Source organism: Phodopus roborovskii, unplaced genomic scaffold (assembly GCF_943737965.1).
Source record: "Phodopus roborovskii unplaced genomic scaffold, PHOROB, whole genome shotgun sequence".
Taxonomy (NCBI): Eukaryota; Metazoa; Chordata; class Mammalia; order Rodentia; family Cricetidae; genus Phodopus; species Phodopus roborovskii.
The window spans coordinates 9,137,587-9,149,269 of record NW_026126410.1 but is presented as its reverse complement, the minus strand read 5'-3'; the positions used below and the strand labels follow the sequence as shown (position 1 = coordinate 9,149,269).

The 11,683-nt window shown below is 38.0% G+C and overlaps 1 pseudogene; it reads right to left on the bottom strand.

Moving 5' to 3' along the window:
- Positions 1-8,948: 8,948 nt before the first annotated feature.
- Positions 8,949-9,043, bottom strand: LOC127220833 (uncharacterized; annotated as a pseudogene).
- Between the last annotated feature and the right edge of the window lie 2,640 nt (positions 9,044-11,683).

The window sequence follows — 11,683 nt, the reverse complement described above, 5'->3', positions numbered from 1 at the left end:
CCTTGAATATAGCATTTCCTCAGTGTTAACCCCAACTTACTGATATGAGATTTGGAAAGGCTTCAGTTCAACAGGTAATACAAGCTGACAACTCTCTAATAGACTTAATCTATGGCTACTTTAGGCCTGCATCTCTCTGACCTAAGCAGCTCTCTGACTTAAGAAGTATTTTTAATCATTAGAAAATTCTCAGGTCTCTAAATGCATTGTCATGAGATAAACTTTACATTTTAAAGCGCGAGCGAGCGCGCGCGCGCGCGCGTGTGTGTGTGTGTGTGTGTGTGTGTGTGTGTGTGTGTGGTGAGACAGGGTCTCCCTGTCCAGACTGTTTTGGAACTTGGTATGTCTAGCTTAATTTGTAACCCTTTAAAGAGTTTTTTGGTTGTTTAAATATTTCAAAATGTGATACATTTATGATGTTTTCATTATAGATGATAATATAATTTACTATTTACAAAGGAGCCAATACTGATATGTGTAAAAATGTTAAGATGAAATTAGAAGTTCTCTCCACAAGGTTACATTAGCATTTGGTAAATATGCCTTTATGTATCTTTCTCTATATGTATGAATTTCTGTGGCCCTGCTTCTCCTGAAGCAATCCAAGAACTTGAGACTTTACAACTCTCAAAGCTCTCTTTTGAGTAAGAGCAAATAAATCTTGCATGTAGTTTCTCCATCAAAATCTAGGGAGTGTGGAGGCCATTCCTACATCATGACAGTTTCTGCATCTGCCCTGCTTTGCAGAAGAAGACCTGAGTTGACTCAGGTTTGAGACAAACAGGCTGTGAATTCATTTGGGCTCCTTCCTTTATGATCTTGTTTTAATATCTTGTCTGTGTTACTGTTGCTATGCTACAAGACTGAAAAAAAAAATCAACATCAGATGTTCTGACCTGCTGAGCAGTCTCTTCAGTCCCAGCTGCATGAGATTTTATGTAAGAAAACCACTTTTTTATTTTAAGTTGTTATTAATTATATAACATGTTTTAATTGTTCAATTATATGGTTTTCTATGAGCTAAAATAATCAGGCATTTAGTTTGGTTAAAATAAATCAGAACTTTCCCCCATTAAAATAAATGAAATTTGTTTATTCACTAGCTTTTTATTTAGCAGCAGAAGTTTTAGAATAGACATTTCTATTCCAGCTTTCTTTCTGTTCTGATAAACAATTGGGACCAGTGGGTCTATTTCATCTTACACATTTTGTCCTTTAATGAGGGAAGTCAAAGGAGGGACTACAGGCAGGGACCTGCAAGTAGGAACTCAAGCAGAGAACATGGAGAGCAGGAGTGCTGCTTACTGATTGGTTTTCATGTCTTGCTCAGTTTACTTTCTTGTACAACCCAGGGCCACCTGCCCAGGGTTAGTACCATTCACAATGGGCTAACACTCTCTTATCAATCATTAATAACAACAACAGCCTTATAGAATTATTGACAGGGCAATCTGATGGAGGCATTTCTCTTTTCAATTAAGGTTCCCTTGAGTCACACTGATAAAAATAATTGAACAGCATAATTGACTCCTTCTCAATTTTCCATAAAAGTGTATTACTGCTAAACCATAACATTTAACTGTCTTGTACATCTGTAAGGTTTACATTGTGATGTGAAACATAGTATAACATGTTTCCATGATCTTTCATATATTCAAATATTTTAGAAAATTAGTCTCTTTAAAATAGGCAGTTTCTTTAAAGGCTCAAGCCCTCTTAACTGTGGGTTCCTGTGAAACAAAAATTGAGCTACATACTTTTTGTTTTAAATGGGAAGAATCAGGGCACAGATACAATTAAATCAAAACAAAAGCAACACCCAGCTGTGTACATTGAAACCTGTAGTTCAGTTCGGTGTCCTGCATCTGGGATTCATTTATGATCTTCTGGGATCTATCTCTCTGTTTCTGCCATCTAGAACACATATAGCTTGCCTTGAATACCCATACAGGCTCTTCTTCACAGTTGGTGCTCTTCTTGGTAGTCATTCCCCAGTCCTAGCACCTCCCAAACGCTGTCGTCTCTGATGCAACGAAGGCTATACCTTCAACAATTACATCTTGGCTTCTCTTCAGAAGACCATACCACTTGGTGCCAAACCTCAGACTCTTCATGAAGTGTCCACTGGAGCTGGGACTGTGCCTATACCACTGACCCCTGCTGACCTCTCACAATGCCGAGCTTCAGCTGCTCTTCAATGCCGCTTCAACCATGAAGTTTTATGTTACCCAAAACAGTAACAGATTGAGGTCTCTTACACATTACTAAATTCAGGTGCAGGCTTGAGATGAAGCCTTGACCACGTATGGATCACAGCTGTTTATGCTGAACTTGATGTAGTACTCACTTGAAGATTTCAACTAAAGACACTAATGATAGATGCTAGCTAGTTTATCATTTAAGTACAGCTTACTTTTCAGCCCCAGCTAAACAGAAATAACAGTTTTAGTTCAAAATAGCATATGAACATCCTTGATTGAATCTTTGAGACACTCCCAAACTTCCCTCTGTAACTTCCCTTGCCAAGCCTCTGTCATCTGCATAGCTCTCAACATCCCTGTCTTCCAAAATGCCAAACAAGAGACCATTAACCTTTTGAAGGATCAATGGCTTTTCTACCCTCAAGCCCCAAACAGTTACACAATCCTCTGAACAACAACATGGTCAGGTCTGTCACAGCAATAGCCCACTCTCAGGTACCAATTTCTCTGTTCCTTGCTTAGTTACTGCTGCAATCAGGAAAGATACAGATATTCATTTCCTTTCATCAAGGGATGTTTCCTCAAGAAATGTCAGGTCCTTATTCTGGGCTGTTAATTTCATTAACAGCTAGAGAATAAATTCTATATTCCCCACATTATAACTTCTGGCATCATTCTTCTTATTATCAGTCAGAAGGACAACCAAGTTTTGCATTCATAAAAATTTAGGATTTACCAGAATCCAATTGTATAAGGATTTCACAACTTGAAGACAGCTTGGAAGCTGTAGGATTTATTGGTCTTGTAATCATAGTACCCTGTTTTGGGGCTCTTACCTTTAGATGGTAACTGATTTTGTTGAGTTTGACTTTAGCTCAATTGATTCTAGCCATCTATTCATTGTTTCATTTGGTCCAAATGCAAAAAGAGGGACAGTTCAATTGGCCTGAGTGTTGGCCACTTATAATGTGAAGAGAAGATAGGCAGTGAGAGGTAGGAAGTTTCATATCCTCTGTATCATAGTCTTTATCTGTTCCATACTGTTATGATTGCAGGAACAGGGGAAAAAAGGAAATGGTTTTGAAAACAAAAGCTGCCTCTCATTGTTCTTATTTTAGAAGTCATGATAAATTTGCTGATTGAAAAATAAAACTCAGATAATTTCTAGCGTGAAAAGAGCTTTGTAAAGAAGTTCCATGTAGTATACAGTGAAAAGAAAACTTTGTATGAAGCAGAGTATGATCTTATGACCCAATTTAGCAGTGACTCTAATGCATATGCAATAATTGTAACTGTCTAAGGCAAATGAAATGGTGAAAGAAAGACGAGTTTAATAATTCAGTAACACAGACAGCACACAAAATGAAATGCAAATGTCAGTTTAGAATACCAGTATGATTCATAGCAACATTTATTATGTCATTTATGAAATGATACCATTTGCCATATTAAGTTAATGTTACTTACTTAAATCTTATAGTTATGAATTTCTTTGGTTTTATAGTTATAAAACCATGAAGTTTCTATTTTTACATTAGTGTATAAATAATTCAGCACAGTACATTTATGTCTCCAAGGGGCAATACATACATATTTTAGAGAACAGTGCACTTCCCTAGAAATATATATATATTGTGTGTGTGTGTGTGTGTGTGTGTGGTCAATATTCAAAATGCTGTTAGAGAGATATATTGTGACATCTTATAAAACACTAGGAAATCTGCTTTGCTGTTGTCAGTTTTTCTTATTGCCAATTTTAAGAAATTCTTTTTAGTTCAGCTAAATGTTTAAGATTTTATGTTTTGTATTTAGATGGTGTCATGATTTTGAAATGATAACTAAGTCTTTGCTTCATCACGTATAAAATGGAACTAGCAATACCTAAATCACCTGGTTGCAACACCACAAATATGCAGTAGCACAAAGGAGGTGTTTGGTAAATAGTAGTGCCTTTCAGCATGGAATTGCATATCAGAAGAAATTGGGTATTATCCAAGGAGGTATTTCATAGGATTTCTGTAATTTAGTAGTATTTGTTAGGTGAATACTCTTTGGAACCCCAAGTTTAAATAACTGCTCGAAGAAGCTTCCTGATCATTGAGAGAGACTTATTCAAGTTGGAGACATAACAATGACATAACAATAACCTCTTATGTTAAATCTAAATCATGTTGGAATTAGATGATGACTCATAGCCTTTGCTATCTGGTTCATAGACCTATGATATTTTATCCCTTCCCCCTTCCTTTATCCCTCCTCTCTTGCTCTTTCTTCTATTCCTTACAGATACAATAAGCATGCTGTACATATGATTTGTCTACTTTCTTTCCTTCTTGAACAGTCATCTGGCTAGTTTGATGACAAATTTAAATACTTAAAAAAGCAGTTTTACTGTGTTCAACTTTCTGGCCACACATTTTAGTAAGTAATTTTTTTACAATTAAATGTTTTATCAATTCCCCTTATTATAGAAACATACCTGAAACCACTTCCTCTTGCTTCTGGGTGTACAAATAGGACTTTAAAGCCTTTCTGCACTGGCATTTACAGCTCAGTCCCTTACTAGGCATCATAGATCCATGTCCTGAACTTGGAACACAATGGGCCAGCCATCAACATCTAACTGACTGTTAGATTTCAATTAGAGTAATCAGAATTTGAAATAAAATAAATGTGATCCTGATCTCAGAGTGTCATTTAATTTATTTGGAATGGTTCTTGGGAATATTTTTTAATATATTTTTATTTTCCTTTTCAGCTCCAATTTCCCTGCTCCAGGATTCCCATATGAGAGTGAGACTTATGCCATTTGGGTAGCTTTTAGTTTCCATATTCTCTATCTCAATGTCAAGGAAGAGAGTATGTAACCGTTTGATATTCTGTAAGATTAGAAATGGTCATTAGCTTAGTCAATAAATTATTATTTTTGTTTTGTTTTGTTTTGGTTTGGTTTTGATTTTTCAAAACAAGGTTTCTATGTAGCTTTGAATCCTATCCTGGAACTTGAGCTGTAGACCAGACTGGCCTCCAACTCACAGAGATCCACCTGCCTCTGCCTCCCGAGTGTTGGGATTAAAGATGATGTGCACCGCTACTACCCAGAAATTATTCTATTTATATTTTTAAGTTAGCATGCAGTTTAATGTTGATCACCTCTCCTTTAGATTGCTTCAGTACCTGGTTGGTAGGAGTTGCCTCATAATTAAGCCATGACGAAGTTTTACTAGACAGCCAATGCCTATGTCACTAGACATGGTTGTCATCCATGTTACCTTGGACTTGCAGGTAATATAATATACATTGCCAATACATAACAACTCTATTTAAAATATTAAGTAATTGGGATGTGGTAAAAAGCACCTGAGTGACTTCTGAAAATAAAGAAAAGGATACCACACAGCTGAAGAGCAAAGATGCTTGTGTTCAAGTAGTAGGGTATGAGGGAGGTCTTAGATGATCCTATATCTCAGAGACTGCTGATCGAAAGAAGACCAAGTTACAGATAGTTATGCAGTACTAAAGATGCTTGTGTTGGGGTGGGATGTTAGGGAGGCCTTAACTGACATCTTACAAAGTTTCTGATGCCTAAAAGATAGAGGTAGAAAAGATGTCAACCAATACAGAGAGAAAGTTTTGAAATCAGAGGGATCAGTTCTAATTCTTTCTCTAGGGACCTTTTAAAAATGTATTTTATTTTATTTTACAAATATTGTATTTAATTTAGCCACAAGTTTCCCATTGGTTTGCAAACAACTTTTGCTCAAAGCCTTAGCTCTCTCTTCCCCTTCTTGGCAGGCAACCCACTACATAAAAATATTTAAATGGATTTCCCCTTTCTCCTTAACTGATTAACATTCCCACTGAGATTTTTCCCTTATTAATAGATCAAAATGGGCTCAAATTTAAAATCTTTTTTTAAAATTAAAATCCAATTACATTGCTCCCCCTTTCTTTCCTGTCTCCAGACTTCCCCATGAACCCCCTTGCTCTTTTCATAGTTGCTTGTAGTTATCTGAGACTGAGGTCTCATGAGATTTCTCCTTTCCATGTCAGTATGTTCATTGGTGTCATCCTTGTTCAGGTGTTAGTTAGCCAGGCATGTTGGTGAAACTTCGTGGATATAGTTTCTCTGACATTTCTAGGAGACACAATCTTCCAGCAAAATTCTTGTTCCTCTGCTCTTACAATATTTCTGCCTTCTCTTCCACTATCATCACTGAGAATTAGACCCAGTAGTTGTATCATAGTTGTCTCACTTGGGATTAACACCACATGATCACTTGTTCCTAAATTTGATGAGGCTTGAAACCAATATTCATCTGTGAAAATAAGGATAAATGCTTAGAAAGTAGTTAGAAATTATTCTGGTTTAGTAAAGTAGCAGTTGTATGTTCTTCTCCAAGAGACACGAGTTCACTAGCCCTAAGTATTTGGGTAGGGTTACAGTACTGACATGATTTCCCTTTTGTCAAGCAGGTATGTGTGCCACTAGTGTACTCTTAGAGATGTTATGGCACACCAGTTGCTGCTTTAGTTCATAGGACAATAGCTGGCTTTCCAAAGTATTTTACCCATGATGGAGGTGAGGCCTCCACATGTAATTGCTTGCCTTTGGGCAAGGTGAAAAAGAAAAAGGAAATTAGTATTCTTACTTCTTGCACCCTTTAGCCCTTTTGTATTTCAACGAAATGATTTTTTTTTCTTCTGACTGATGGCTTTTAGACACTTGCTTAAATTCCAATTCATACTTACCTCTGCATCATCTTTCTGACCCCCTTCATCTGGAAATGTCACAATAGAGAACTTGTCTTTGTGTTAATGTCATTTTCATTGGCTTTCTGTGAGATGCCCTACGTTTGTTCCCTAGTTTGTCAAACACCTCTCTGATTCTTCTAGGACCTGGAAGCAGAAACTCAGATGGTTTACACATTATTCTCTCTTCCCATTGCATACCCAGCTTCTCACTTCTATCTTTATCAGCTCTCAGGGTATCACTTCACTTCTCTTCACATACTGTGGAACTTTATAATGGCTGGGCTTTATTTTGTCCGAGTTACTTTTCTGGTCTTTCCATGACAATGTTGTTCAGACATTGTGTGAATTCCAGAATGAACATCTGATCCTGGACTTCTCTACCACCAACCTTCTAATATTTGCTCTTGTTTGAGTAAAATACATTTCTTTAATGGGATTTAACGAATCCCCTTCCCTTGATTAATTATGTCTCCCACATCACTTCTGGTTAGTATGGTTAGTATTCTGCCTCTGATTCTGTGTAAGGCCAAAGGGAATTAATTTTACTTCTTTAAACCTCACAGGTACACGCCTTGGTCTCTGCATACACACAGCTCTCTTTTCTTTAAACATCCTGTTCCTTTGTCTAATTTCTTCCAACTTTCAATCTTAGCTGCTACTTCCTTCCAGAAGCCCCAGTGCTAGTATTTGTCATGAGATCCCAGACTCTATATTTGTATATCCTATGCTCCTGTATCCTGGAAGTGTGATTTGCATCTTTTTCTTTTTCAGTGTGCTGTCCTCTGTGTAAAGCAACATTCAGCATGTGGTACTGCTTATCATTGATACAGAGTGAACAGAATGCTCAGTCAGGCTGGGGATTTACTGACATTATAATAACTTCCAATTCTTTCTTTGTGAGCCAATCAATTATGAAACTTGCAAGCAAAGGAAACCCAAAGAATGTGTATCTTCCTTTGAAAGTCCTCTCTGAATAATTCTACCCCCTTTTTTTGTTGAATTCACATTTGAAGTATTCACTGCATATTTCATTTCAATGTCTTTTGGTTTAAAATGAGAAATAGTTTAGAATAAGCATATATGATAATAATTTACTGGCAAAATTCAAATTTCAAACTTAAGTAAATATATAAACCTGGTAAACATTGTCAGTTCTAATTTATCAGAAGTAGAAATTCACAGTGTGTAACATAGCCTGTGTATGGTTCACTAGTTTAGCTATGTTTACCAGCAACATGATCAAGGGAGACTATTCTAGCACACTGAATTAATAACCTAGAAAATTCAGCTTTCCTCATTATACATTGCCACCAGCATTTATTCATACCAATTCTGTGGCAGTCACCAGAAATAGAAACTTTTCTGTGAAATGTTAGCAATGTTAAGTAGCATTGTTTGGGACAAATATAACAGATGTGATCTGCTCCTTGGGGGAGATGAATCTGAAGCAATATAATATTGTCTTTTGAATTAAAGCTGGACCAACACCTGTGAAGCCTCTGTGGGATAGAACTAGGCCCTCTGCATGTGGGACACAGTAGTGAAGCTTGGTCTAGTTGAGAGGCCCCTGGCAGTGGGACCAGGGTCTTTCCCTGGTGCATGAGCTAGCTTTTTTGAACCCATTCCTTCTGTTGGGATACTATGATCATCCTTAATGCTGTGGGGAGGGGCTTCATCCTGCCTAACTTAATATGCCAGCCTTTGTTGATTCTGCATAGAAGGCCTTACCCTATGGGAGGAGTGGATGGATGGTGGTGGGCTAGAAGGGAGATGGGGGGGGGCAGGAGGGGGAGAACTGTAGTTGGAATGTAAAATGAAATTAAAAACAAGAAAGCCCCAACTAACCCCAACAGGCAGGACTTGGCTGTCAGACCCAAACGAAAGAGAAAAAGAATAGTGAAAACGAGAGAAAGACCTATTCAGTGTGACCACATTGGGAGGAGGAGCAAATCGATAGGCCTATGTCTGTTGACTTATCTTTGTCTAAGCCCTAGTTCATCCTGCATAGTAGTTCCATAAATGCTTATAAATTAAACTGATAAGAACAGATACTACATTTGATATTAGCCAAAAGGCCAAGAAGCAATTGGAATCTTGAAATTCACAGGCAAGTGGATGGAACTTGAAGAAACCATCCTGAATGAGGCAACCCAATCACAAAAAGAGAAACATGGTATGTATTTGCTCATATATGAATTTTAGACCTAGAGCAAAGGAACAGCAGCCTATAATTCACACCCCTAGAGGAACTAGGATACAAGGTGGATTCTAAGAGATTCATATAAGGTCCCTCACAGAAGGGGGAAGAAACAAGTTCTCCAAAGCACATGGGGAGTTGGGGAGGGCAGTGAGTAGAGAGTGAACTAGGAGAAAGAGAAGGGGAGGAGAGGAAAGTGCATGGGACTAGGAAGAAGAGAATAGAGGAGAGAGAGAGAGAGAGAGAGAGAGAGAGAGAGAGAGAGAGAGAGAGAGAGAGAGAACGAACACATAAAAGAGGGAATCATTATAGGATTGAAGAGAAAACTGAACCCAAAGAAACGTCCAGGGACCTACAAGACTGACTCCAACTAACAATTTGAGCAACAGTGGAAAGGCTACCATAAATGCCCTTCCCTGATAATGAGATCAATGACTGAGTTATCCACCATCATGGAGCCCTCATCTAGTACCTGTTGGAAACAGAAGCAAACACCCACAATTAAACACTGAGCCAAACTAGAATCCAAATGCAGAGAGGGAGGACAAGGCCAGGCTGCAGAAACACATAGAGACAGCTGACCTGAACAAGGAGGAGCTAATGCCCCCCCCCCAGACTGATAGCTGGGAATCCAGCATGGGACTGACTCAGACCCCCCTGAACATGTGTCTCAGCCAGAAGGCCTGAGCAGTCTAAGGATCCTCATACAGTGGAACCAAGATGTATTCCTGGTGCACAAAAGGACTTTGTGGGCACATCCCCCATGGAGGGATATTGTCTTAACCTAGAGACAGGAGAGAAGTCCTAGTCCTTACTCCAAATGACTTGACAGATTTAGATCACCCCTCCTGGAAGACATCACCCTACATGTAGAGTGTGGGGGGAGATGGGATGGGAGGGTGGTCAGGGTGCAGGTGAGGGGGGGAAAGAGGGCAAGAGGGAGGGAGGGAGGAAGGAAGGGAGGGAAAGAGAACTGGGATCGATATGTAAAATAAAAAAATAAAATAATAAAAAAAATGCTCATAAATGCTAAAGTGTCAGTCTGTTAACTGCTGAGCTCTTCTAGGAAATAGTTCCAGTCCAGGACAATGACCTTTCCTGGGAGGTTTTATTTGTCCTGGAATTTAAGATAGCCAAGGTGCAAAGGTTAGAATAGTAATTTACCCCTTCACTTTTAGCCTGAGTGCTGACATGGAATGGAGGTAGAAATGTCAGGCTTTATCCTGGTTTTAGTTATCATATAGGTCCAGGCAAGGAGTAAGTGCATTTTATCAGTGTAGAACAAAGGTTGGTATTACTGTATAGCTTGAAATGGACTTACTGGAGAAATTTTCCTCTTATGAAAAAGGTAGCCACAAAACAAGAGTACTGCAACAATTAATTGCTTTCTCTAAGTGAAAAAAAATAGATGCAGCCAAAGCATTTTTCAGGATTTGTTTTGTTGTATTATCATTTATCTTTTTTGGTGTGGTCTCACCAGGCAGGTCAAGCTGTCTACATCCCCTAAATGCTAGGATTATAGGCACATGTGCACATACCAGGCCACTATTCAGTGGTTTTGCTGTTCTGTTTTTTTTTTTTTTAATTTTAGTGTGTGTGTGTGTGTGTGTGTGTGTGTGTGTGTGTGTGTGTGTGTACTTCTGGATCTGTGTTTGTGCACAGAGGACAACCTGTGGGATTTTGTTCTCTCTTTGCAAAATATGGGTCCCAGAAATCAATCAACATAGGTCTTGATGCTTGGCAGAAAATTCCTTTTCCTGATGAGACATCTTGCAAACTCTTGTTTCTTTATCTATCTATCTATCTATCTATCTTTCTTTCTTTCTTTCTTCCTTCCTTTCTTTCTTTCTTTCTTCCTATCTATCTCACTTAACTTACTTTTAGTAGTGTTAAATCATTAGAACTAGTCAGAAATAATCATTCCCATATCTCAGTAAAGAATTGATACAGAGAAAATCTTTATATTCAGTCTTGTAGTATTAGTTAACCAATCAGAATTCCAGCTAGATTTTTCCAAAAATTGAACTTGATTTATCTCTTGATTATGGCAGAATAGCTTGGCATGAGTTAGATGAGGGGATGAGAAGAGGGGAAAATGAATAAAATCTTGATAATTTTATAGCTATCTAAATTCTTAACAGATAACGGAGACAAATGGGACAAATGGGATTTGCCATTAATTTGTTGTGAACAAATTGCCCTTGCCTCTTTCAGTTTGCTTGTTCAGTAAGTCACTTTTCAGCGTCTGGATTTTATTTCTTTCTTTGCAGATAAGATAGGTACTTAGAAGTGCATCTGAGATAGTTGCTTTGGGGTTCAGGAAACCTATGTTGCCTGCCCACCAATCTCATGGTGCTGAATTAGGTTAAGGACTTGGAAAAAAAAATCTTTCCAAACTTTGCTTTGCATGTGGAATATGTTTTTAAAGCAAACCTGCCACTAAAAGGATCACTGGCAACAAATTAATGGAATCAGAATATGTGATTTTAAAGGTCCTAACTGACATAAATATTTATGATTCAATATTAAA